This window comes from Phoca vitulina, unplaced genomic scaffold (genome assembly GCF_004348235.1).
Source record: "Phoca vitulina isolate PV1807 unplaced genomic scaffold, GSC_HSeal_1.0 scaffold15, whole genome shotgun sequence".
NCBI classification, from domain to species: domain Eukaryota; kingdom Metazoa; phylum Chordata; class Mammalia; order Carnivora; family Phocidae; genus Phoca; species Phoca vitulina.
Genome location: NW_022589718.1, coordinates 13,273,273 through 13,296,535, shown reverse-complemented (window position 1 = coordinate 13,296,535; position 23,263 = coordinate 13,273,273). Strand labels below are relative to the sequence as shown.

The 23,263-nt window shown below is 39.7% G+C and overlaps 1 protein-coding gene across 4 annotated transcripts in view; it reads left to right on the top strand.

Annotated features, from left to right (window-relative positions):
- The window catches only part of RBPMS (RNA binding protein, mRNA processing factor), a 170,337-nt gene that overhangs the window by 30,309 nt on the left and 116,765 nt on the right, over positions 1-23,263 (top strand). Inside the window, exon 1 of one of the 4 annotated variants that reach the window (XR_004300546.1) lies at positions 22,137-23,091. The exons of the other annotated variants lie outside the window; for them this stretch is intronic. The gene's annotated coding sequence lies outside the window, so the exon portion shown is untranslated. Of the gene's footprint in view, positions 1-22,136; positions 23,092-23,263 lie in introns of those variants that run through there. 4 annotated transcript variants of the gene reach the window in all.

The following is a 23,263-nucleotide window of genomic DNA, read 5'->3' as shown; positions in this document are numbered from 1 at the left end:
AATAGCTAGTTCCCTTAACTAAGGAATTTTGGTGAGATTAAGTGTATTTATCAAATACGAACTAGGTTCCAGACACTGTTCTAAACATTTTTACAAACATCAAGTTACTGAGTTCTCCTGATCATCCTGTCAAATGAGGCACAGCTAGGATTCTCATTGTCTACCTGAGGACATTGTCGAGAGGGTGAGTAACTTGCCTGAGCTCACACCGCTTCATGGTAGGGCCGGCATTTGAACCTGGGCTGCTGTTGACTCCGGCACTGGTGTTCTTCACCACCACCCTGCTCCCTACCATGCCAGGCACTCAAAGGCTTCTCTTCTTCTGTCTCTTTCACGATAATGTCGCCTATATTGATTGCCTTGACCGTGCACTGCTTTACAGATGGCGGCTCGGAGTTGAACAGCAACAGAGTAAATTCTAACAACAGGAGAATTACATGTTGAAATGCTGGTGACGTGTGGTGTCATGTGATGGTGACGACAGATGTTGGGTTGGCTGTTTGTGTTCCCCCAGGGGGCCAAATTGCCAACCTGGAAATAAGGGTTCTTGTGTTCGGACTCCAGGGTGGTGATTATTCCTCAGGAGGCAGCCATCCTTTTAATCTTGTGGTAGAAAATTAAAGTGAGTTTCACTGAAGTGTGGTTTATTTTTAAGTTTTCTTTTAAATATTAGTTGAGAAGTTAATTAAGTACCTGGCCTGTTGATCCGGCTTCTTGCATTTCTTCGCTGTCCTCACCGTTTAGAGGGAAAGTTTTCCTTAGGAAGATTAGATTAGATATTGGAGGGTTTGTGTCATAGCAGTAAATCCTGAACATCTGGGGTTCTGATTTGGTGGTAGGCTTGCATAATAGGACCTGAACAATGTTAGGCAAACAATAAGGATCTCGGATCTGAAAGGCCTTTTGAAGAGAGTCTGAAGGTAACGTGTTTGTCAGAGTTTCAAGTAAGGCCCAGGAGGGAGGGAGGGCTTTTTCATTTTGCTTGCAGTGGTGTTTTTGTTTGTTGGTTTTTCTTAAAGTGCCTTAGGATTGCCCCAGGTATTAGAAGTTGTGTGGAGGTCTGGCTCTAAGCCTGCTTGAAAGCAGTGATTGTTTTTTCGGCCCACTGATCCTTTGGAGAATCTGGTGAAACATACAGGTATTCTCCCCAGAAAACACACTCACCCTATTGTGCTCATGACCCCTTAAGGGCCGCGCACCTAGGCTGTCCAGTTGATGGCAGTTCGTCCTGGGGGCCAATTTACTACCCTCTCTTCTGGCTGTGCCCTCTTCTGCCTGGATTGCCTTGCTCCAAAATTCAGCTAAGTGGTTAGTTTCTTGCACTTAATATTCTTGCTTGCACCCCCAGGACTATCTGTATTTTTAGTCTTCTGGACCCTGGGGAAGCGAATCTCAGAAGAGAAGAAAAAACCTCAAGCCCTGCTAGATACTGTCCCTATAGGAGAGAGCTGTCAAGTGGACCCTGCTTTCTAGCCACCGTCAGCCAGACAAGAACCAATGCTGAAAGGGGTCCAGTTAGCTAGCCTGTAAAAGCTCCCCGTTCCTGCCCTGCCTTCCCTCCCCTCCTGCCACACTGGATTCCCCGAGCTCACTCACCTTTATGTACCTTGGCACATGCTGTCCTCTACCCAGAATGCCTTGCCCTTCTTCCTGCACCCTCGGAATGCCTGCTCATCTTTCAAAACCCAGCTCAATGGAAGCCTTTCTGCTGTCCCCTGGCACTCTCTTCCCTCTGTTGCCACAGTGATTTTTTTAAAGGCCTGGGTTACAGCACACATACCATGTTGTAATTATTTTTTTTTTATATGTTTGGCAGAATCTACCATGTGTAAACCAAGTGCTTGTCTTAATCATCTTTGATCACCCAGCATTGTCAGGTGCTAGATAGGCTTGCCTTCCAGCATTTAAACAGGTGGGCCGTGGGGTTAGGCTGCCCGGATTCAGACCCAGACTTTGTGACCTTGTGATGAAGTTACTGAGTCGTCTTGTGCCTCTGTTTCCTCAGTATAGTCTTGTGGGGGAGGGAGGGGTAGAGGAAGGTGGAGTCAATGTATAGTGTTGTGCCTGGCACATGGCAAAATATTCAAGTGCTAATCATTGTGATAGTTAATCATAATGTTAAGTAGTATCGAGTGAATGGAAAAACTCTTAAAAATAATCCAGCATAACTGGAGGTTAGTAACACTAGACTTAACAGAAGTTTAGTAGATTCTGTGTTCTCCAAGTTTAAATCCCAGTGTAGATCAGATAAATGAATCTAACATTTGTAAAGCACCCCAAAGAGGCTTGGTGTGGTATACTTCCCTACAGTCTATTCATCTCTGTATTAAGGTTAACTCTCCTCTATTTGAGAGCTTTAAGCCATTTGGAAGTAGGTACTATGGGACTATAACTTTTTTTTTTTTTTAAGGAAATACAATGCATACTATTTTGTTACAGTTTAAATGAGTTCAAACCTTGTGTTTTTCTTTTTTTTTTTTAAGATTTTATTTATTTGAGAGAGAGAGAATGAGAGACAGAGAGCATGAGAGGGAGGAGGGTCAGAGGGAGAAGCAGACTCCCTGCTGAGCAGGGAGCCTGATGTGGGACTCGATCTCGGGACTCCAGGATCATGACCTGAGCCGAAGGCAGTCGCTTAACCAACTGAGCCACCCAGGCGCCCCAAACCTTGTGTTTTTCAAGTCACTTTCGGAACAGCCCTGGCAAGCTTTGGAAAGTGTAGGGGGTCACCGCCATGTGTAGCCCCTCAGGTACTCTGTTCTGTGGGAATCCATAAAAAAACAATCAAACACATTTGCTTCTGCTTTTAAGACAAGTGAAAGGTGGTAAGAAAAAGGTCATTGAAAGTTCTTTCCTAAGGGTGTTTTATTTTGTGGGCAGGATAGAGGCATCCTGCTAAAGTCATGAATGCAATAATCCTATGTTAGAACTGGAAGGAATTTCACTAGCCCAGCCTCTTCAGTTACAAATGAGGGAACCGAGGTCCAAAAATGGAGTGAGATGCCATCTAACATGGTGTTGTGGATGTGGACCCGGTCTGTGCCATCATCCTCATGTGGATTCACGTGGATGGCCCTGGGGGGAGGGGCCATATCGGGGTGCCTTTGTATCCACTTTCTGTGCAGGAGTGCCTGGCTGTCTTCAAGCACACAGCTGCCTCCTAGAAAGCCTTTCTGGATTCCCCAGGCAGTATCTCCTTTGTGCTTTCAAAACTAACTTTTGCCTAAATTAGAAGCCGTGAAATCCAGCCCTCCTGGAAGGGTATTTAGTTTTCCTTTTTAAAAAAAAGCAAAACAATTAAGTTAATGACAGTGTTGGAAGCCTTAACCATACCATCCAATGATTGATGTACATGTTCCCAAATTTTTGTACCGAAATACAAAAACAGTCTATAATCTTATTTTGTAATCAAAGTTTAACCAGTTACAGTAGGTCTCCATACATCCTTAAGCAATCGGGTCCTCAAGTCACCCAGCAAGATCCCTTTTATCAACTTCTTGCAGCCATCTCCTTTCATGTTTTGGCTTCTTGGTCTACATAGTTTCTAAGCTCAGCAGCCCAATAAATTGTACTATTCTCTCCAGGTTTCCATGTTTTTAAAAAATGGTATACATTTTTGTCTGTTGTCTCCTTTTTCAAGATGTCGGTCAATTTGTGTCTTTAAATTTATTTTTTTTTTTAAAGATTTAGCGCAAGTGGGGACGAGTTAGGGGGAAAGGGAGAGGAAGAGACTCTCATGCAGACTCCCCGCTGAGCATGGAGCCCATGAGGCTCGATCCCATGACCCTGAGATCATGACCTGAGCCAAAACCAAGAGTTGGACGCTTAACTGACTGTGCCACCCAGGTGCCCCTTTCTAAATTATTTTTAAATTGAAAGAGGGAGGGTACTTTAGAAGAAATTACATAGTAGTTTATAAATTAAATGCCCTACCCCTAGTAACTTTGATTTCTAAAACAACACTTTAGGTTAATTGTATAGAACTTATGGATAAACTTGGCATATTTAAAAAATGTGAAATCACATATGTCCCTTTGCCACTGTTGACTATGTAGGAGAGAATCCTACTTATTGCTATATGCCTGTAGTATCTCTGTACGAGAAGGAACAAGTTGCATGTCATGATTCTGCTGTCATGTGGAACCAAGGGTTTTGAGAACTGAAAGCAAAGAAGAGGCTTCGTTATGTGTATCCCTAAATGTACTTTTGGGGCACATTTTTCAGATCTTAGAAAATGAATCTTTTTTTTTTTTTTTTTAATTATTTATTTATTTGAGAGAGAGAGAGAATGAGAGAGCACATGAGAGGGGTTAGGGTCAGAGGGAGAAGCAGACTCCCCGCCGAGCAGGGAGCCCGATGCGGGACTCGATCCAGGGATTCCAGGATCATGACCTGAGCCGAAGGCAGTCGCTTAACCAACTGAGCCACCCAGGCGCCCTGAATCTTTTTTTTTTTAAAGATTTTATTTGAGGGAGCAAGAGAGAGCACAAGTGGAGGAGGGGCAGAGGCAGAGGGAGAAGCAGACTCCCTGCTGAGCAGGGGGACCAATGCAGGGCTCCATCCCAGGACCCTGGGATCATGACCTGAGCGATAGGCAGGCGCTTAACCACTGAGCCACTCAGGCGCCCCCAAAACCAATCTTTTAATGAGTTACTAATTTTTGATCCACTCCCCCAAAGTATATCAGAAAATATATCAAAGAACAGAAATACAATAGTGACAGCATTTTTTAAACTTACTGGCATTTAAAGGCTATATGGAGAGAATCGTGTTTGAGTAGCTCTCCTGTTATTAATTGGATAGGGTGGGGTAATCCGTGCAGCAGTCCTTTCATGTGTGTTTGAGAATACGTGGATAGTGTAACATCATATTTAGTAGGCCCGATTTGTAGCCTTTGTCTCATCTTTATTGTCTCGACTTAGATATGGATGAAAGTGCGATGAATTTCAAAAATACCTGTCTCTTCATTTATTCTAAAAAGATATATTAAGCGCTTACCATGTGCTAGGCACTGTGTAAATGGCTAAAATTTAAAGACCAAATAATAAGGCTCTTTACTTAAGTGAAAGCAATGAAAAGTGAAGCAGATAATTAAATGCAATAGGTAAGTAATTATTTGTGAGTATGATTTTTATTTTTAATATATAAATATTTAAAAGTGGTTCTAAAATGAACCAAGGCCTGCTCCCGTTAACTTGTATCTCTTCTCTCTTTCAATGATGGTGCCTATCAGTATACTTATTAGTGAGCATACAGTTCTGTTGTATCAAGAGTTAAAAAAAAATTTTTTTGTTTAACTTCCCAAAGATCACTTTTTTTTTTTTTTAAAGAACCAATCTTATTTGTTAACATAATTTCACAGAAAATCCTGTAGGTCTTCAAACTCTCTCCAATAAGAAAGTAACCTTTTTTTCTTTTAATCCCCACTGTCTGAGGAGATGCTCCAAGTCTTTGGTTAGATGGAAAACCGTAGACCCTTTGCCCGCATCTCATCTGCTCTGCATTGTTTTTTCTGTTTCATTTTGTTTTTTAATTCTTAAGCAAGGGATCCTTTTCCTGGGCCTCTGCTGATCCTGGTACTGACCACAGAGGTGCTCAGGACTTATTTCAGTGTCCCTTGGGAATCTTGGTAGCAGGGGCTACTTAATTCCTTCCCGGAGTGAAATGTTTTCATCCCACGAAACTATTGCCTTAACTCGTGTCATTGGTCTGTTTTGCCTTCCTATCAACCAGACCACTTCCTTAGTTCCTGTGACTGCAACAGCCATCTCCATGAAGGGAGTTACGGTAAAAAAGATGGTAATGTAAAAGTCGGATGGGTTTCATTAATAGAGTGTGAGAATGTGGTGTGCAGGTTTGTATGAGTAATAGTCAACAATCAGGGTAATAGCTATTATAATAAAGGCAAGTACAGCTTCTGGCTCATTTGTAACTTAGCAATAGTTTAAATTCATTATTTGTTATTCACTGCTTTATTCTTGTTATAATAAGGCAAGGAATAAATGGGACAAATCATTACACAATTTTTTCTATTTGGCTAAATTGCAACACAGGAAAAAAACAAAAAGAAAAACCCTTTAGCTTAGACATTCCATTGACCCAAGAAAAATCACACACGCTCTGAAAACAGCTTTTATTTGGAGAGCTAGACTTTTCTTGAGTCTTCCCATGCGGATCATTCAATTGAGATCCAGTGCAAGCTTCTCCTCTAAAACGATGATGTCTTTTGCCTAAGAATAGACAGACCCTTCTTTGAGTATAGAAACCAGATAAGCTGTCCTACAGTGATCCAAATAGCTAGCAGCTTCACCCTCACCCCACCCCCAAACTTGACTAACAACACAGCAATATAATTTTACCGTTTAAAACTTGGCTGACCCAAAGATGAACTTTCAAAGAAAACAAGAGTCGTGACTAAAAGATTCCATTTCTTTCCGGGGCCTAATTGAAGATGACTTTCCAGAACTTTGAAAAAATTTATTCTTCCAATGGTCACTTAATTGTGAAACAAAATAAACACCTACACGGGAGGTAAAATACAGAGTTCTCTGTGTTTGGATTTTAAAATATCCCCCCCTTTTTTTTGGAGGGTGAGTTTTCTCTTTCTAGGGTTGTCATACATAGTTTGGAATAATTGATCAGGTTTTGTCTGAGGATTATACTCTGAATTTTAAGGGCAATGATTTAGGAATAATATTCCATTTCTTAAAATTTGTCTTGTTAAGTTTCTCATAATACCTCTTTATTCTGTGTGCCCTGGTAATTCAGAACCACTGAATGATGGTTCCAGGACTCTAACTCTGGTGGGCCTGGCTTGTAAGCTCTTGCTTGTTGCACTGAACCATATCACCTCCCTTCTTGTGGATGCCTTTCCAAACACTTGGAAATGTGATCCTAGAGAACTGGAACAGTTTCGAGGAACCATAAGACAGTACCTAAGGTAGCACAACAGAGTGTTGCACGGGCTCTGAAGTCAGACAGGGTTGAGTTTAAATCCACACTCTGCTTTGAGGCTTTTTCTTTGGGTAAAATGAGCCTTGTGTCCCATTTATAAACCAGGGATAATTATATTTGCAGTGGCAGAATCACTGGGCTGATTGCATGAGCTAGTGTACGCATAGGATTGGATCAACTGTCTAGTACATAGGAGTTCATGAAATGGTAGTTTTGTTTTCAAGTAGGCTCAACGCCCAATGTGGGGCTTGAACTCATGACCCTGAGATCAAGAGTTGGATGCTCTACCAGGCGCCCTGGTAGTTGTTTCTATAATTGGCTCATTATAAGCATTGACTTGACCTAAATTCCCATGTTCTGATTTTTGTCATTGTATACATGAGTCCTGTCATATATTCTGTAAGTGATGCCTTCCAAGTGTGAGTTACTGCAAGAGTGAAATGACTGAGCAGTCATGAATGTTAGGTGGTCCTACACCAATGCAGTGACTTCTGTGAGGTGATCAAGCCTCTATTTTGTTTGTAGTTTAAAAAAGGAAAAGTGAAAAAATTGCTTAGAGTCCTGAATCAGTAAGTCACTACTTGTCAAGCAGTAAAATGAGGGAGCTACATCAGATGGTCTCCAAGTTACCTTCTAACTCTGAAATTCTGTGATCGGTATTAAGTCTAGTAATAGAACTGGGATCTTTGAACTTCCACAACTCTTAGGAAGTTAGTTGTATCAGGGATTATTACAAGACTGGGGATAAAGGAGTTACTGTCAGTGGTCTTTTGTGCCCACTAAGAACAGAAAAAGAAGTTGGTGTTTGATTCTACCATATTTGCAAAAATAGGAATCACAAATCCATCCTTTCACACACAGTTTAGTTCTCCAAGTATAATTTTTTTCTACTGGCAAGCAGTTTATGAAATTCCATTTAACCAGCAACTAAGGGCTGTCCTGGGACAAGGAAAGGAAGACCTCTCCTTCCTCAAGGAATTTATAGTCTAAGCAAGGCTGAATGCTGTAAAATGGAAAATGTCCTAAAACACCTTTCTAAGGGACAGATTTCCAAAGACGCATACCCATATGGTCCAAGTGGTTGCTAACTCCTTGGGAAGGTGCTAAGTTAGAATACATGCTCTCCAGAGGCCTTTGAAGGTGTGTTGCTTTCTGATTTGGTTAATTCTCTTTCATAAGTATTATAGACCTTTGTAATCCAGTAGTACTAGTATTTTATGATCTATGACTTTATAAGTTCAAAGCCTTTGCTATAATTTAGAATTCTGTTCATATCAATAATCCTTATGAAGCAAGAGTACTGTGTTGGTGATACGCACAGATAAGTGGGAGCTTAGAGGGGGGAGACAGCCAATGGGGATGTGTTCGGGGGGGTGATGATGAGTCAGGAAAGATGCCACATCAAGAATAATCTTGAAGAGGTTTCAGAGGTAGGTCATGGAGAGAAAAATAACCTTTGGTGAGCTTGTTTAAGTCAGCACTATATTGATCCAAGACACAAAGTTGTTTTTGGAATATGGGTAAATACAGGGAGGGAACAGCAATTTCTCTGACATGTTCTTGAATCCTTATTTGGAATTTCTAATAATTATTTATCCCCGTTTTTCTTTTAAAGAAGGTAATTGTCACCAGGAAATGTTTCAAGGTTCAAAAAAAGTAATTACTTCAGTCTCTCCCTCAAGTCAGGACTTCTGTTCACTTTTCTGAAATTCTAAACATTTCCTGGTGCCAGGAGCTTTCTATGCTCCAAGGCAGCCTGTTTTACTATGGACGGTTCTAATGGTTATACACTCCTAAGACCTTCCCCTGACTTCCATGCGTGGTACTATTTCTGCCTAGTTGGCCAACTACATAATAAACCTACTCCTTATACAGGGAAGCTCTAAAAATATTTTAAATGTGCTGTCAGATTTCTTATGAGCCTTGCTTCCCACCCCCACCCCCTTTCAGGCTTAACATCTCTACTTTCTTCAACCATTTACATACACCATAGTTTCCAGTTTCCTAGCAGACCTGATTGCTCATGTCTGGGTCTCCAGCTTGTCCCTGCTAGTCTTCAGATAGGAGTTTGTGGTCTTGAGCACAGCTCTCACATGTAGAACAGGTTAGCAACTATCATGTTTCTTGAACATTACTGTTATTTAGGACTACATTAGTTTAGCACATGTCACCCTGTTTCCCTGCTTCTCCAGGCCTGGGGTATATGTGGTTTGCTACAGCTTTGCCTAGTGCCCTTGCATTCTTTCATGCAGTTATGGTTTGCTTGTGTTTTTGTTTTTAAAAAAAGGTAGGATCCATTGTGTTACATTGATAATAGGATTGGATTTTATACTAGCAGAGATCCTTGCTCATGGGCACTTCATAAATGTTTCCTGAATGTAATTGAATAATAATGAACCTTTACATGTTTATAATCCTTGTTAAACGTGTAGCAGTTTGACCTAGAGTTGCCAGGATTATAGATCAAACATTAAAATTGATCTTCTCAAAGCCTGCCATTTGGATAAACAAATTCACTTCAGAAAAATTTTGCGGTAAACTTTGTTTGAATGCTCTTAAAAAAAAAACAATTATGTTGTTTTTGAGGAAATGACTTACCTGTTCAAGTTTGTCTTTGAGCACAATTATAGTCTTCATTCCCATCTTCCCTTGCTGATAGTCTGATTGCTTTTGGTAAAATAATAGTTAATTAACAGAGTTCTCTAACAGTCTATAAAATTTTTAAACCAAATGCTAGTCATGATTTTTCTTTTCAAGTTTAGGATGGTTGTTATAACCTTTATCAGGTACAGAATATAACTAAATAGATCTCTTTTCTGTCTTGCCTGTGCAGTGAAGTAGACTGATAGAGTATGTAGAACCAGAAGCTGATGGTGGTCATTATAGCAAGGATTAAAGAAAATGAGAGCAGGCATTTTACCTGAATGACATTCAGGTAAATGCCATTTTTGAAATGAGAATACCATTTTACTTGAAACTTTTAAGTAAGTGAATTGGTTGATGAAACCCTTGCTCAAGCAACAGTGTAACTTGATTACCTTTTACAGAGGAATATGAGAATTACTATTTACTTCTGCAATTGGAATTACTTAGTTCTTTATCCTAACACATGGGAAGATAAAGGGAGAGGCATTTTAAAATGTACAGATACTATATTATTTTATCTTTTCATGTTTTTATTCCCTTTGCATTAATGGTATTCTTAGATAGATTGGATGTGCCACAATTTAGGTTAAGTTTGTGTTATATCCAGAACTAGAGCTAGGAAGATGTGGTCTTATTTTAAATGTTGGGTTTTTGTTTTCTTTTCTCCAGAGGAGGAATATCTGAATTTACTTAGAAGTATCAAAAATTGTCTGATACTATAGTACTAGTGGTTATTTTGGCCTTCGTTACTTTAGATGAAGTTAACGTGAGTTGTAGTCACCATCCTCAAGGAAATAATGTTTGGAGGATAAACTTTGTGTGCATCATTTAAAAGCAAATCTCTTTAATCACAAAGCCAAAAGGAAAGGATGTGTTCTTTTTTCCATGTTTCCTGTCGGATCTTAAAGTAGAATCGGAGTCATGAATTGGCAAATTCCAAGAAATGAAGAAGTAATTTCAATCATAAAGCAAAATCTTTTCCTTTCAGAGTGCTTTCTCAGGGTAGCGTAATGATGTGGAGGCACTGATTTTTTATTTACAAACAATCTTGGAGCATCTGAGAGAGAGAACCTTAGGCTGACTTTGTGTAGTGATTGTCTCAAAAAAAGGAATGTGGTGGTAAAATCTTTTGACATTCTGAAGATCTGTTTTTCTTTCTTTCTTTTTTTTTTTTTTTTTAATTTTTATTTGGGGGGGGAGGAGAGAATCTTAAGCAGGCTGTGCTCCTGACATGGGGCTCAATCTCATGACCTTGAGATCATGACCTGAGCCAAAATCAAGAGTCAGACACCCAATCGACTGAGCCATCCAGGTGCCCCAATCTGTTTTTCTAAAAGGAGAAAAAAGTTCTTCCTTAGAGTTACTAATCTCCCATTCACTTCTATCTTGCTAATTCAGTTCCTTTTTTAAAATACAACTTAAAATTTAATTGTGGTTTAAAAAATTTGCCATCTTAACAATTTTTAAGTGTACAGTTTAGTTAGTGCTAAGTGTATTCACAATGTGCAACATCTCCAGAAGTTTTTCTTGCAAAACTGAAACTCTATACCTATTAAACAACTCCCCGTTTTCCTTCACCAGCCCCTGACAACCCCCATTCTACTTTCTGTTTATATCAATTTGTCTACTGTAGGTATCTTTTATAAGTAGAGTAATACATACAGTGTGTCCTTTTGTGACTGGCTTATCTCAGCATAATGTCCTCAGGTTCATCCATGTTGTAGCATATGTCAGAATTCCCTTTTTAAGGCTGAATAATACTCCATTGTATGTATGTACCACATTTTCTTTGTCCATTCATTTGTTGATGGGCATTTGGGTTGCTCCCATCTCCTGGCTATTGTGAATTATGCTGCTGTAAACATGAATGTGCAAATATTTCCTTGAGATCCTGCTTTCAGTTCTTTTGGATTTATACCCAGAAGTGAGATTGCTGGATTATAGGGTAATTCTGTGTTCAATTTTTTGAAGAATTGCCATACTGTTTTCCAGAGGGGCTGCACCATTTTACATTCCCACTAACAGTGCAGAAGGGTTCCAGTTTTTCTCCATCTTCAGCTACCCTTGTTTTCTGTTTTTTTTTATTATATAGTAATTGTCAGTTTTTAACACTAACCATAATCAATTTTGTAGTGTCCAGGGGTGCACAGATGAGATTTGTGTGCAGTCTAAAAACCTAGAGTTTTAAATTGTTTCCTTGTTTGTAATATTTGCTGCAGAGTATCATTGTTTCTTGATGTTCAGCACAGCCAGTATGGGAATTTTTAACCTAGGTAGAAAAAACTGGAACATTAGCTAAAGTTGCAGATCTCAAACTTGGCACAACTATTAGGCTGACAGAAAGAAAAAAGTAAAGTTCAGTAGAACAGATTGTGGGAAAAGCATTATTCATGTCATAAGAGGTTACAAGTAACAGGTGAACATAGTCAATGCACTGGGATGTTTCTTGCCCATTAATGGAAATGCTCCAGAGATTGTACAGTCAAGGAAGATGGATAAGGTGGTGGATCTTTTCAACTCTCTCTAGTATTTCACTTTTTCCATCATAATGCCTAATTTCCATCTTTTCTGTTTCAGAATCTAGGTAGTAGCAGAATGGTTCCTTGCTGTTAAATCTGAGCAATGAACCCTCCAAAAAATGAGAGGGAAAAATCTAATGTTTTATGTTTGATAAAACTCATCAATAGTTGTTTTTTTTTTTTGTATCCTCTTAATATTGCATAAGAAATAACAGAATCTACGTCCTGCAACACGTATTAGAGAATCAAGTAAACTTGTCTAGAGGAACACGGGAAAGCTCTGACCTTAAGAACACGTAGGGGCTAACAATTTTAAATACTTTTTTGGACCTTTGCTATGCCAAATGTTCCCTCTGGTGGTCTAGGCATAGGTAAGCCAAAATATGCAAAAACATTTCAGATTCTTTACACTCCATTTTTCTCACTCTCCGCCTCTCCAGGTCCTATTCGCTTTTCACCTTTGCCCTTCATTTTGTAGCACTCCCAAGTCCCTGGAAAGGTTTTCCTCCCTCGCCCCATCTCCTCTGACTCTGGCAGCTCCAGAATGCGGGTTTGGTGTCGCTTTATTTTGTTTCTCTAAACCTTCTTGGCCAGTCACAGCCTTGTCCATTTTAATTACATTCCCCCCGAACCCTGTGTCTTCCTGGATCGCTTCCTGTCTTGACGTGACGCCTGTTCTTAGGTCTTCATCTTGCTGTGTGCTTTTGTCTCCTGTGTGGAGCCTACAGCAGGGGCGGAGGCGGAAGCGGGGCCTGGTGCGCAGCCCCACTTCCGGTGGCTTCCCCTGCGTCCGCCGCCATCTTGAGAGAAGGTCGGAGCGCGGGGAGAGCCCAAATACCTGTAAGGGTTTTATTTAAGCTTCGTTCAGCGGGAGGAGGGAAAGGGCAGAGGTTGGCATTTTGGGTGATATTAGTGGTTGAACTGGGGCTTCCAGGGAAAGACTTGGCTATTAGTTCACCCTACTGGTGCGATGCCTTTTAATCATTACTTTTTTTCCCCCCACTATAACTTTCTTTTAACCCTGGTATTCGTATGTCCCTTGAAACCTTCACTTGTGACAGTAAGAACGATGAAAACAGCATGTTCTTGGACACCCTTGTTCAAACAATTGTGACAGTGCCACTTCAAGCGCCGCCGTTTACTCACAACCCAGATCTGGAAGAATGTGCTGCGTGGACATTGGTTGTTTAAAAATATTAGCGTGACTTTGCCCAAAGTCTGTTTTTCCTTAAAATGCAGTACTTTCTTTTTCTGAAGCGTAACTGTGGTTTTTAAAAGGTTGAAAAAATAAAAGGACTCCTACATTAATTTTGGTAATTATGGCTGGAAAACCAAACACCTCATTCACCTATGTGATGTAAAAAGGAAAGTCTGTATAGGTAATGGCTAAGAGTCCAGGCCTTGAACTGCTTGAGTTGCTTTAATACTTAATCGTTGTTTTGTTTTTAACCTTGGGCAGGTTGCGTAACCCTCCGTTTTCCCATTTGCAAGATAGCTCTTTTTTCATAGGGTTATGGTGCGGGTAATTGAGTTACTAGAGGTCTACGCTTCTTACCTGAAATCCTTGGGACCAGATGTGCTTTAGAAGGTAACACAGTACATAACCCACAGATAATATAATAAGCACAGTGGGGTCTAAGGTAGCACCTTAATAATTAAGCACATTTTGTCTGTAGTGAAACATATAGGTACACTGAGTGGGATAAATTAAGACTGTAAATAAGTACCACCTCAGGTTGTGCGGTGCCACCTAGTGAGTTTGCACATACAGCCTCTCTGCCTTAACACACACGAGGCTTTGAGAGCTTTTAGATTCTGGAGTTGTGGATTAGGGTTTGTGGATCCGTAGATACAAAACATTTGTAACACCATGTAAATGCTAGTTGTGTGCAAAACTGATTTCCTTCTGTCCTTTATGACTTTCAGTTTGTCATTATTTATAAGAATGTTAAATCTTTGAGGTTTGAAGTGGACGTGGTGGAAGCCCCACGTCACCATACGTGTTTTTCACATACCACGATTTCATTTGGGTTTCAGGCCTGCTCTTTTTTCCAATTGTAAAAGAACAAGAAAGATCAAAGTTCTGTTCCTCTTAACTCCATCTTGCCTTTCCTACTTCATAGAACATTTTTTTAAGAACATCTACTTCAAAGATTTCATAGAACTTCTGAAATGTTTTGTTGTTGTTGTGACTTTTGCCTTGACTTGCCTCTCTTATGCACACGTTAAATTATGCACACACGGAAAGCCACCCTGTGGATCTAAATCTTTTGATCTGTTTTGCTGCTGATCATTTCTGGGACATCTGCTGGTGTAGAAGAATCTTCAGTTTTTAGTAACTTAAGCACTCTTAAGATTTTAGCTTTCCTTTCCAAAGAGAGCAGCAGCTTCCTGAGTATACAACCATGGGTTTAGGTATTTTGTATGAACTCATGGCTATATTATGGTTGGCCTGAAAACCTGCTACAGCTTATCCTATTAAAATCTATTGAGAATCTGTTGAAGCTCTTAGAGTAGAAAATAATTAGACCTTCAGGTTTTCATCCTCGTTTTCTACCTTATACGTGTATTTATGTGGTTGAAGTCTGACCAAAAGGAGAATGTGGAAATGTTTGAAAGAATATTGCATGCTTTAAAAAAAAAAAAATAATGTATGCTTTTGAAAAGATAAACCAGGTACTGGAAGCAGAAACTATATACTCTATCAAGGGCAAAGTTAACATTTTAAGGAAAATCTTATACTTGTGTCTGAAAGAAATAGATATATTGATAAAAGTAACTAAAGACCTAGGTATTTAGATATTTCAGCAGGAGAGTAATGTTTTTTAGATTACTTTGTTGACATCTGTTGTCTGAAGAACTATAAATTCTGTTTTTACTCATAAATCAGTAATCCATATGTTCCTAAAAACTTATGCTGTGTAGAAGGAAAGCTGATATTTCAGTTTTTATATTTTTCTTTCTTCCTAATACTTACAATTTCAGTTTGCTCATAAATGTATTTGTGTGAGGACTCTGTTAAAGAGGCAATGAGAGGCGCCTGGGTGGCTCAGTCACTCAGCATCTGCCTTCAGCTCGGGTCATGATCCTGGGGTCCTGGGATCGAGCCCCGCATCGGGCTCCTTGCTCGGCGGGAAGCCTGCTGTTCCCTCTCCCACTCCCCCTGCTTGTGTTCCTGCTCTCGCTATCTGCTATCTCTCTGTCAAACAAATAAATAAAATCTTAAAAAAAAAAAAGAGGCAATGAAATCAGTTAAGACATACGTGCACTAAACAGAACTTGGAAAGTTAGATCAAAATTGTCAAAGATCACCTACTTGAAGTAAGCCTTGTTTTTTTCATATAGATTAATCCGTTGTTGCCTCACATTATAGTAATATGGTATATTAATTTTAAAGGTGATTTTATAGTTTATTGTTTTTAGTGACTCCTCCTAGTTCACTTTCTCTTTCATTATGGTTAATCTGTGAGGTAGGTTTAGGTCATTCAGTACATTGGAAATATCGTGAGACTGCTAAAAATAAAATCTTTTACTCCTATAACAAGTAAGAAACAAGACCAGCAATTGATAAAGGGGAGGCATTTTTGTTTCAAACTTGCTACTCAGAAGCCAAGGAGGTTAAGAAAGAAAGTAAGATATCTTGTTCTTCTGTTTCTGCTTTCTATTTAAAGATTTCGTACAAGTAGATTAATTTTTCAGTCAGTTTAATAAACCTGGGTTTAAAACGGGGATGATATTTAGTTGTAGCATGAGAATAACTTCCTGGGTGTGTGTGTGTGTGTGTGCACACGCATGCAGCAGGACATTGCAGCAACAAAAAACAAAATGTGGCTTAAACATACTAGACCTTCCTCTCTCACATGAAAGCCTGGGAAAGTTCGTGATAGGTTTATGGGTCCAGTTCATCAGGGACTCTATTTTGTTGCTCTGCCATCTTTAACAGGTAGCTTTCATCTTATGGTCTAAGATGGCTGCTCCACTTCCCACCTCATATCTTCTCGATACAGGAAAGAGGGAAGATGTGCTCTCTTTATATAGACACAACTTAGAACTTGCAGGCATCATTCTGCCCACATCATAGGCCAGACCTTGGCAATATAGTCCTAACTGGTAAGGGAATTTGAGAAATAGTGTGCCCAGCTAAAATGTGAAATAGGAAGAATAGATATTGGAGAAAATGGGCAGTTGTTACTAAAGTGTATATTAAATGCAGTGTTTAGTTAACTGTGGATATTCATCATTATCAATATTTACCAAAAGAAGAAAAGATTTCACCTTCTATTCAGCACATTGGGATCCATAAGTTACCAGTCTTGGATAGCCCTAAAAAAATATTTCCTTCCAATCTGTCACATATGGAGATTTCCTAATTCTTAGTTTAAGGAAGACTTTGTAAGGAGAAATTACTATTTAAAAAGTGAAACATATGGTAAAAAAAAATTAAAGGTTAGAAAATAAAAGTCCTGCATCCAACTTTCATTGAGATACTTTTAGAAGTTTGTTGTGTCAGTATACAGAATTGCACCTGCATTGGTGTTTGTAACTTGCCAATGTGTCTTAGACACCTCTCTATAGATCTACCACATAGATCTACCTCATTTAAAAAAGAACGTTATGTAGCATTTATTTGGGGGAATTTTTAAACATTGCTGTTAATATAACTGTCACATACTTCATTTGTGATTACATTTTTTTGCCAGATGATGAATTATAGATAGCTCCTTGATCTAAACAGGAGATTTCAAAAGCCTCTTAGTTCATTTTGTCCTCTTGCCTCAGAAATCTATAGTCTTCTGGTGTTCCTAGATTTTCTGTGAGAACACATACGCTGGTAGAGGTAAGTGGGCTCTACCAAGAAAACGGAACGAACAGCTGAAATGGTTTACAACTACAGTGCCCACTACTAAATTCAGAATGAAACATTTTTTTAAAAAATCTGTTTTCAGATTATAATTTTTACATAATTCTTTTGTTAATTAGAATACTAGGATTTAACAATTAGCTATGTCAGTAAAGCAGAAGGCTTACTTGTACCTGTTTCTCACATAATTGTGTTAATGCCGTAATATTAAGCATGTATGAAGTCCTCCTTTGACCAGCATAATGTACCATGTAATGTTTTTGGTGGAAGATTGCAAGATGCTTGCAAGGTGATGCATTCTCAGTGTTCGGCCCCTGTGCCCTTCCTAACACTGGCATGGGGATCAGCTTTCCCACTCTTTTCAGTACTCTTAAAATTAGCTCCCTTTCTATTCCTTCCCCCCTCTTTACTGTGTTGCTTCTCAAATTCAAGTCAAGGCACCTTATCTATCAAGTATATAATTTGAAATGGAAGCAGCAGTATATTGAAGAAGAGAAGGGTGGCTGGTAGAAATTGGAAAAGTATAGAGAATGAGCAGTGGGTAGAAATAGCTGTAATGGTTTAGGCTCTTGAACATTCAAGGTTCAAGTCTTGGCTCTGTCATTTTCTAGTCTTGTTACAAGTTAAGCTTTCTGAGCTTGTTTCCTTGTCCATAAAACAGGCAGAAATAAGACCTTGTTTATCTGGTTGAAGGTCAGATGAGATAAATGCATATAATAAAATGCTTGATGGTATGTTTGGCAGGTATACACAACTCTATGTACGCTCCATTTCTTGTGCATGTCTAAGTTATCAGAATTTTGTGAGATCATACTCCTAGGAATAGCTTTTCTATCCATTGTTTCTCTTGTCTGTCATCCTGCCTGCGCTTTCTCTGGAGTTGAAGTTAGGCTTCGAAATTGGGGTATGTGGCCAACTGTATGTTATATTCACTCAGCTAGTAATTCTGGAGGAGGACAGGGACTTTTTGCAAGGGGGAAGGTGGCGATTAGAGCAATTCTAATTCCACATTATCGGGCTTTTGAATAGTTTACCATTCTGGCATGTATTCCTTAAATTTGTTGAGCCTAATGAAGAATGAAAAGAAGAAATAAAGAGAAGGGAAAACGTGAAAGACAAACTTCATAGCATTTTTAAACTTGAGTTTTTAGTTAAAATAGGAACTCTCTAACACGATCTTACTTTTCTGACTTTGGTCCTATGGGACTAAGGATATGTTCTGATACCTTGAAGCAACTTGAATAATGTCCCCTTTCTCCCGCCAGCTCCTTAAGGGTCATCAGGTCTGTCCTCCTCACATACCACCTCCTCTCAGGAGACAGAAGCAAGCATTGTCCCGTCTACCCCGCACAGGGAGAAACGGGCCCCAGGGAGGAGCATAACTGTTCGGTTGGGACAGGGAGGCCAGATTCTAGGGGGTTCCTGCTCCTGATGGTCTCTTCAGCATTTTTCTCTCTGAGTACTTTTCCATTGTTTTAGAAAGAACTCGTTCAGGACCATAGTATACGGTTTTATGGGCAGAATTTGGTTTCAGCAGAAAATCATGAAAAATTACAATTTACATTGAGTTACACTCTAAGTCAACTAGGATGTCCTGTTTAGAAGCAGGACTCCAAGCCTTTTTAAAGAACAGTTTATCTTTCTTTTAAACAGATGGAGGTATTACAAGAGACACAGATGGAAGGCAGGTTGCCACATCAAAATAAATTAATGCATGGCTTCCTTCTCCCAAATAACTTTCCTCTTAAAATGAGGGGTGGGAGAATGGATTGAAATTACAGAATTTTAGATTGCTGTATCTAGTCACTTTACAGTCAAGCACGATGACTAGCCAGCATTTTAATCTGTTGTAAAATAGACTGCTTTAAAAGCCCTGGAGGTAGAATATTCAATCACTTGCATGGTGGTTCCTGAGAATTAATAATTAAACAGTTCAGCATGAAATGAATTTATAGATGGTCAACTTTGGGTTTAATACTCTTCCAAGTAGCCTTAGTTTCAGTCTGGTGGCGCCTCTGGATGGTTACAACCTGATCTGCTTGTTTTTATTCCTTATACCCAGAACTAGACTTTGAGGAGGAAGGTAGGACAGACACCGTGGGTGGCTGCTGTAGGTAGGGGTTAGAGGGTGTGAGCAGAACGCCATGCCTGTAACTGTGATGTTGGCTGGGAACTCCAAGGTGGCCAGTGAAGGGCTACTTTTGGTAGTTTCCCCCCAGCTGGCTCAGGTCTTCAGTCCCAATTCAGTCCTGGTTCCTGCCTTGGGATTCATGATACTTGGATTATAGGAAGTCATCACACAAAATGCTGCATAGTATTTCCAGAACTGTATGACTGAAAAAATAACTGAAGTCGTAAATGGCTGGCATAGTGTTCCGTAACAAACATGGGTAAATGTAGCTATTAATCTGTCACTTTGGGTTTGATTTGGTTTCTCATTGCCTAAAAGCAATAAAAATGTATTCTTTAGGGAAAAAAATTTGCTTTAAAGATTTATTTATTTGAGTGTGTGTGTGTGCAAGTGAGGGTAGGGGGAGCACAGGGAAAGAGAAAGAATCCTCAAGCAGACTCCCTGTTGAGCACAGAACTTGACTGGGGAAGGGGGAGGCTCAATCCCAGGACCCTGACTGAGATGACCTGAGCAGAAACCAGGAGCCGGCCACTCAACTGACTGAGCCACCCAGGTACCCGCCAAAAAATGTTTTCTTAAACTGAGAGCCCTTCATTTAAAAAAAGAAAAACTGAGGGATGCCTGGGTGGCTCAGTTGGTTAAAACATTTGCCTTCCACTCAGGTCATGATCCCAGGGTCCTGGGATCGAGTCCCGCATCTGGCTCCCTTCTCATTGGGCAGCCTGCTTCTTCCTCTGCCTGTTGCGCCTGCTTGTGCGCTCTTTCTCTCTCTCTCTCTCTCTCTGACAAGTAAAATCTTAAAAAAAAAAAAAAAAACCTTTTAGAGTAAAATTATTTTTCCTTAGGCTTTTATGATACTGATGAAAGGCAAGTGTATTTCTTTAGCAAAAATCCTACTACATATATTAAAATAAGGAGAGAAATATCAATAAGCATGACTGGCCATCATTTTAATATTTGTTTAGAAGTAGACTGCTTTAAAAGCCCTGAAGGTAGAGGGCGCCTGGGTGGCTCAGTTGGTTGGGCGACTGCCTTCGGCTCAGGTCATGATCCTGGAGTCCCTGGATCGAGTCCCACATCGGGCTCCCTGCTCAGCGGGGAGCCTGCTTCTCCCTCTGACCCTCCCCCCTCTCATGCTCTCTCTCTCTATCTCATTCTCTCTCTCAAATAAATAAATAAAATCTTTAAAAAAAAAAAAAAAAAGCCCTGAAGGTAGAATATGTAATCATTTGCATGCCAAAAGAAAGGTTCCAGTCTTAAGGCCTTGAACAGGCCCTGGGTGCTACAACATAGCAATTTTTTCTTTTTCTTAACCTGCTCTGTAGCAGAAGGAGGCAACACATTTCACTGGCCTGGCCTCCTGAGATCTTTAGATTCACACCTGCCATCCCAGGCCCCTAAGCCTCAGATTTCTTTTTCATACTTTCCTGAGCTAATAATCTGATAAATTTCCCTTATAAAATGATGTAGATCAGGTTTTCAGCCTCTGACACAGGATCTGTACTCCTGGGGTTTTGTTGATTAGGCAAGACTGAAATGTCTCATTATTTAGTGTGTGCTTTGGCTATCGGTTGTGTGAAGGCTGTCAAGCAAAAGAGGAATGCTTTGCACAGGAACTAAGTTGAGATTCTGATAGATGTAGATGATTATCTCCCCCTCCCCCAAACAGTTTTCTTTTTGGAGATAACTCCCATTATGTCAGGCTCTCTAGAAGTGTGAATGAGGCTAGTGCCTTTTCTCAGGGAGAACTGCCATTTTACTGATGTCTCCCAGCAAGAAACAATCTGTTGGTGGTGGATATATACTGATGAGAATGAGGAACAAGGGAGAAACGGGATTTTTGCAGAGTTTGGAGGCCAATTTTATTTCTGGAAATACTTAGCCCATTTGTTTTTTAAAATCACGTCGTTAATTTTATAAATCTCCTGTCTCCTGGGGACTGCAGAATAGTTTTCTGGATGCCGTGTTAATTTAGGAATAGTCCTTATTCTGGAACTACTATAGAGTGGTTGGTTCTTTGTTTCTTTTTCATCATCATTTTAGGTACAGTGTCCTGTCTCTGCTCAGCAAGTTCTAGGAATGAAGTAGTGGTCAAAGGTTATTAGTGCTAGAATACAGGACTTACAATTCCTTCTCAAGTGTTTTTTCCTTCATATCACTCTACCTTCCTCTTTTTCTAAAGTTTGATTCCAGTATAGTTAACATACAGTGTTATATTAATTTTAGGTGTACAATATAGTGCTCTTCCTTCCTCTTTTGTGAGTTGCCTCAACAAGGCTGCATTCCTGCTAACTCACTATAGGTTGAATTTAAGAGGAAGGTGATGATCAGAGTGTATTTTATGGTCGGCAGTGCTTAGATATGAAAAATACAGGTGTTCCAGAAGCCTATTATCTCTATTCAGAGGTGACGAAGAAACTAAGGTCCATCAAGTCCAGCCTAGGGAAAGCAGGAAGGAATGAGTAATTCATGTTTGATGTGTAGACAGGATTGTACGGGGCATTACTATTGACAAAGAAGGCATCCAAACCATAATAAACAAAATGCTAGCTGTCATGCAGAGGAAGGAGAGGTAGAGAATCACTAGGTTAGAGTTACATATCCATCACTGGCATTTTGTTCAGATCCTAGATGAACGTGACTGTTGGCATCTAAATTTATTAGCTCTCCCCCCCCCCCCCCCCCAACCTGCCTTAGAAGAATTTTCTGTTTTTTGTTAGTGCATAGGAATGATCTTTCTTTTGTTGCTTTCTATATAGTTTCTGTAATTCTGTCATCTTTGACTTCTGTATCGATGCCTGGGCAAAGATGCCAAATGGTTGTTCTGCCTCAAATTTGTGCCAGTCAATGAGACGTTCATAGTATTTAGTGTGGACATATACCAGGACAAATAGCTTTTAGCACTAAACCATTTAATCAGACTGTGGGAGGCTGACTCCTGGCATTTGTTAATGTAATATGAGGGATACTTATCCTTTTTAGCTAAAAACTATCCTTTTCATACTTAATAGTTATTGTTTGTTAATTAAGACTTCAAAATCTCTTCCAAAATGTCAGTATCTCCTAACTTTTAGAGAAAATTGAGTACTGTTCTTAACAAGTATCTCATACTGCCTTTGAAGCATGGCAGTTTGGCTTGGATATCTTCTTTCCCCTACCCTATAAGTTCCTCAGAAAGAGATACCAAGCTTTACTAATCTTTGTGACCTCTATAGTAGTAGTTCTCAGTGTGGGTTCTATGCGCTTCCTATATCTGTATCCTGTAAAGCCCTTGCTAAAATTGCAAATTCCAGGGTCTTGGCCTTACTTAATCAGAATATCCAGGAATGGAGACCAAGAATCTTCATTTTAAATAATCATAATCTCCTTGTGATCCTTATGCACATTAAAGTTCGGGTGATTGTTCCTGTAGAATTTTTCTAGTGTGGTCTGTGGGCCTGGCAGTAGCTTGAAATGCAGAATCTCAGGCCCCACACTAGATCTACTGACTCAGTCTATATTTTAACAAATTTCTATGTGATATTTATGCACACTCAAGTTTGAACATGGCTTTACAACTTATGAGTAGTAAGTTCCTGTTAATCAGTCATTGCCTATTGGTTCGTCGATCTGCTTCTTGGATATTCTACTTTTTTTTTTTTTTTTAAACACCCACAAACTTTCAGCGTCTTAGAAATTTAGGGAGTGTCTCAGGAGAATTCTTATTTTCAATAAAGAATCATAGTCAAAGTTGACTGTGTCACAGTTTAAGCACAGCTTTAGTGATTTCCTCCTAAATATAAATGCAGAAGTACCTCATAAAATATAATTGCAAATCTGTTTCTCATACGAAAGGGTCTAATTCTTCTCTGCCTGTGTGAGATTCACTCTGGGTCTGGCTCAAAGGCCTCTGCTCCAAGATCAAGCAAAGTCTTCGCAACAGGCTCTATGGCATTTGGCAGTGAGGAGTTTTCAGGGGCCACAACCTCATCTCAGTGGGAGTAAGTATAATTGAATGTTGTTTGTATGTTCTTTTAAAACTAGAAAACCTTCCTGTGGATTTGGTAATGTGTTATGTTAGTGTTTCCCAAATATGTCTGATCAGGAAAATCATCTGTTGCTTGTTAAAAATGCAGAGTCCTAAGCCTGAATCGGAATTTCTGGAGGGTGCAA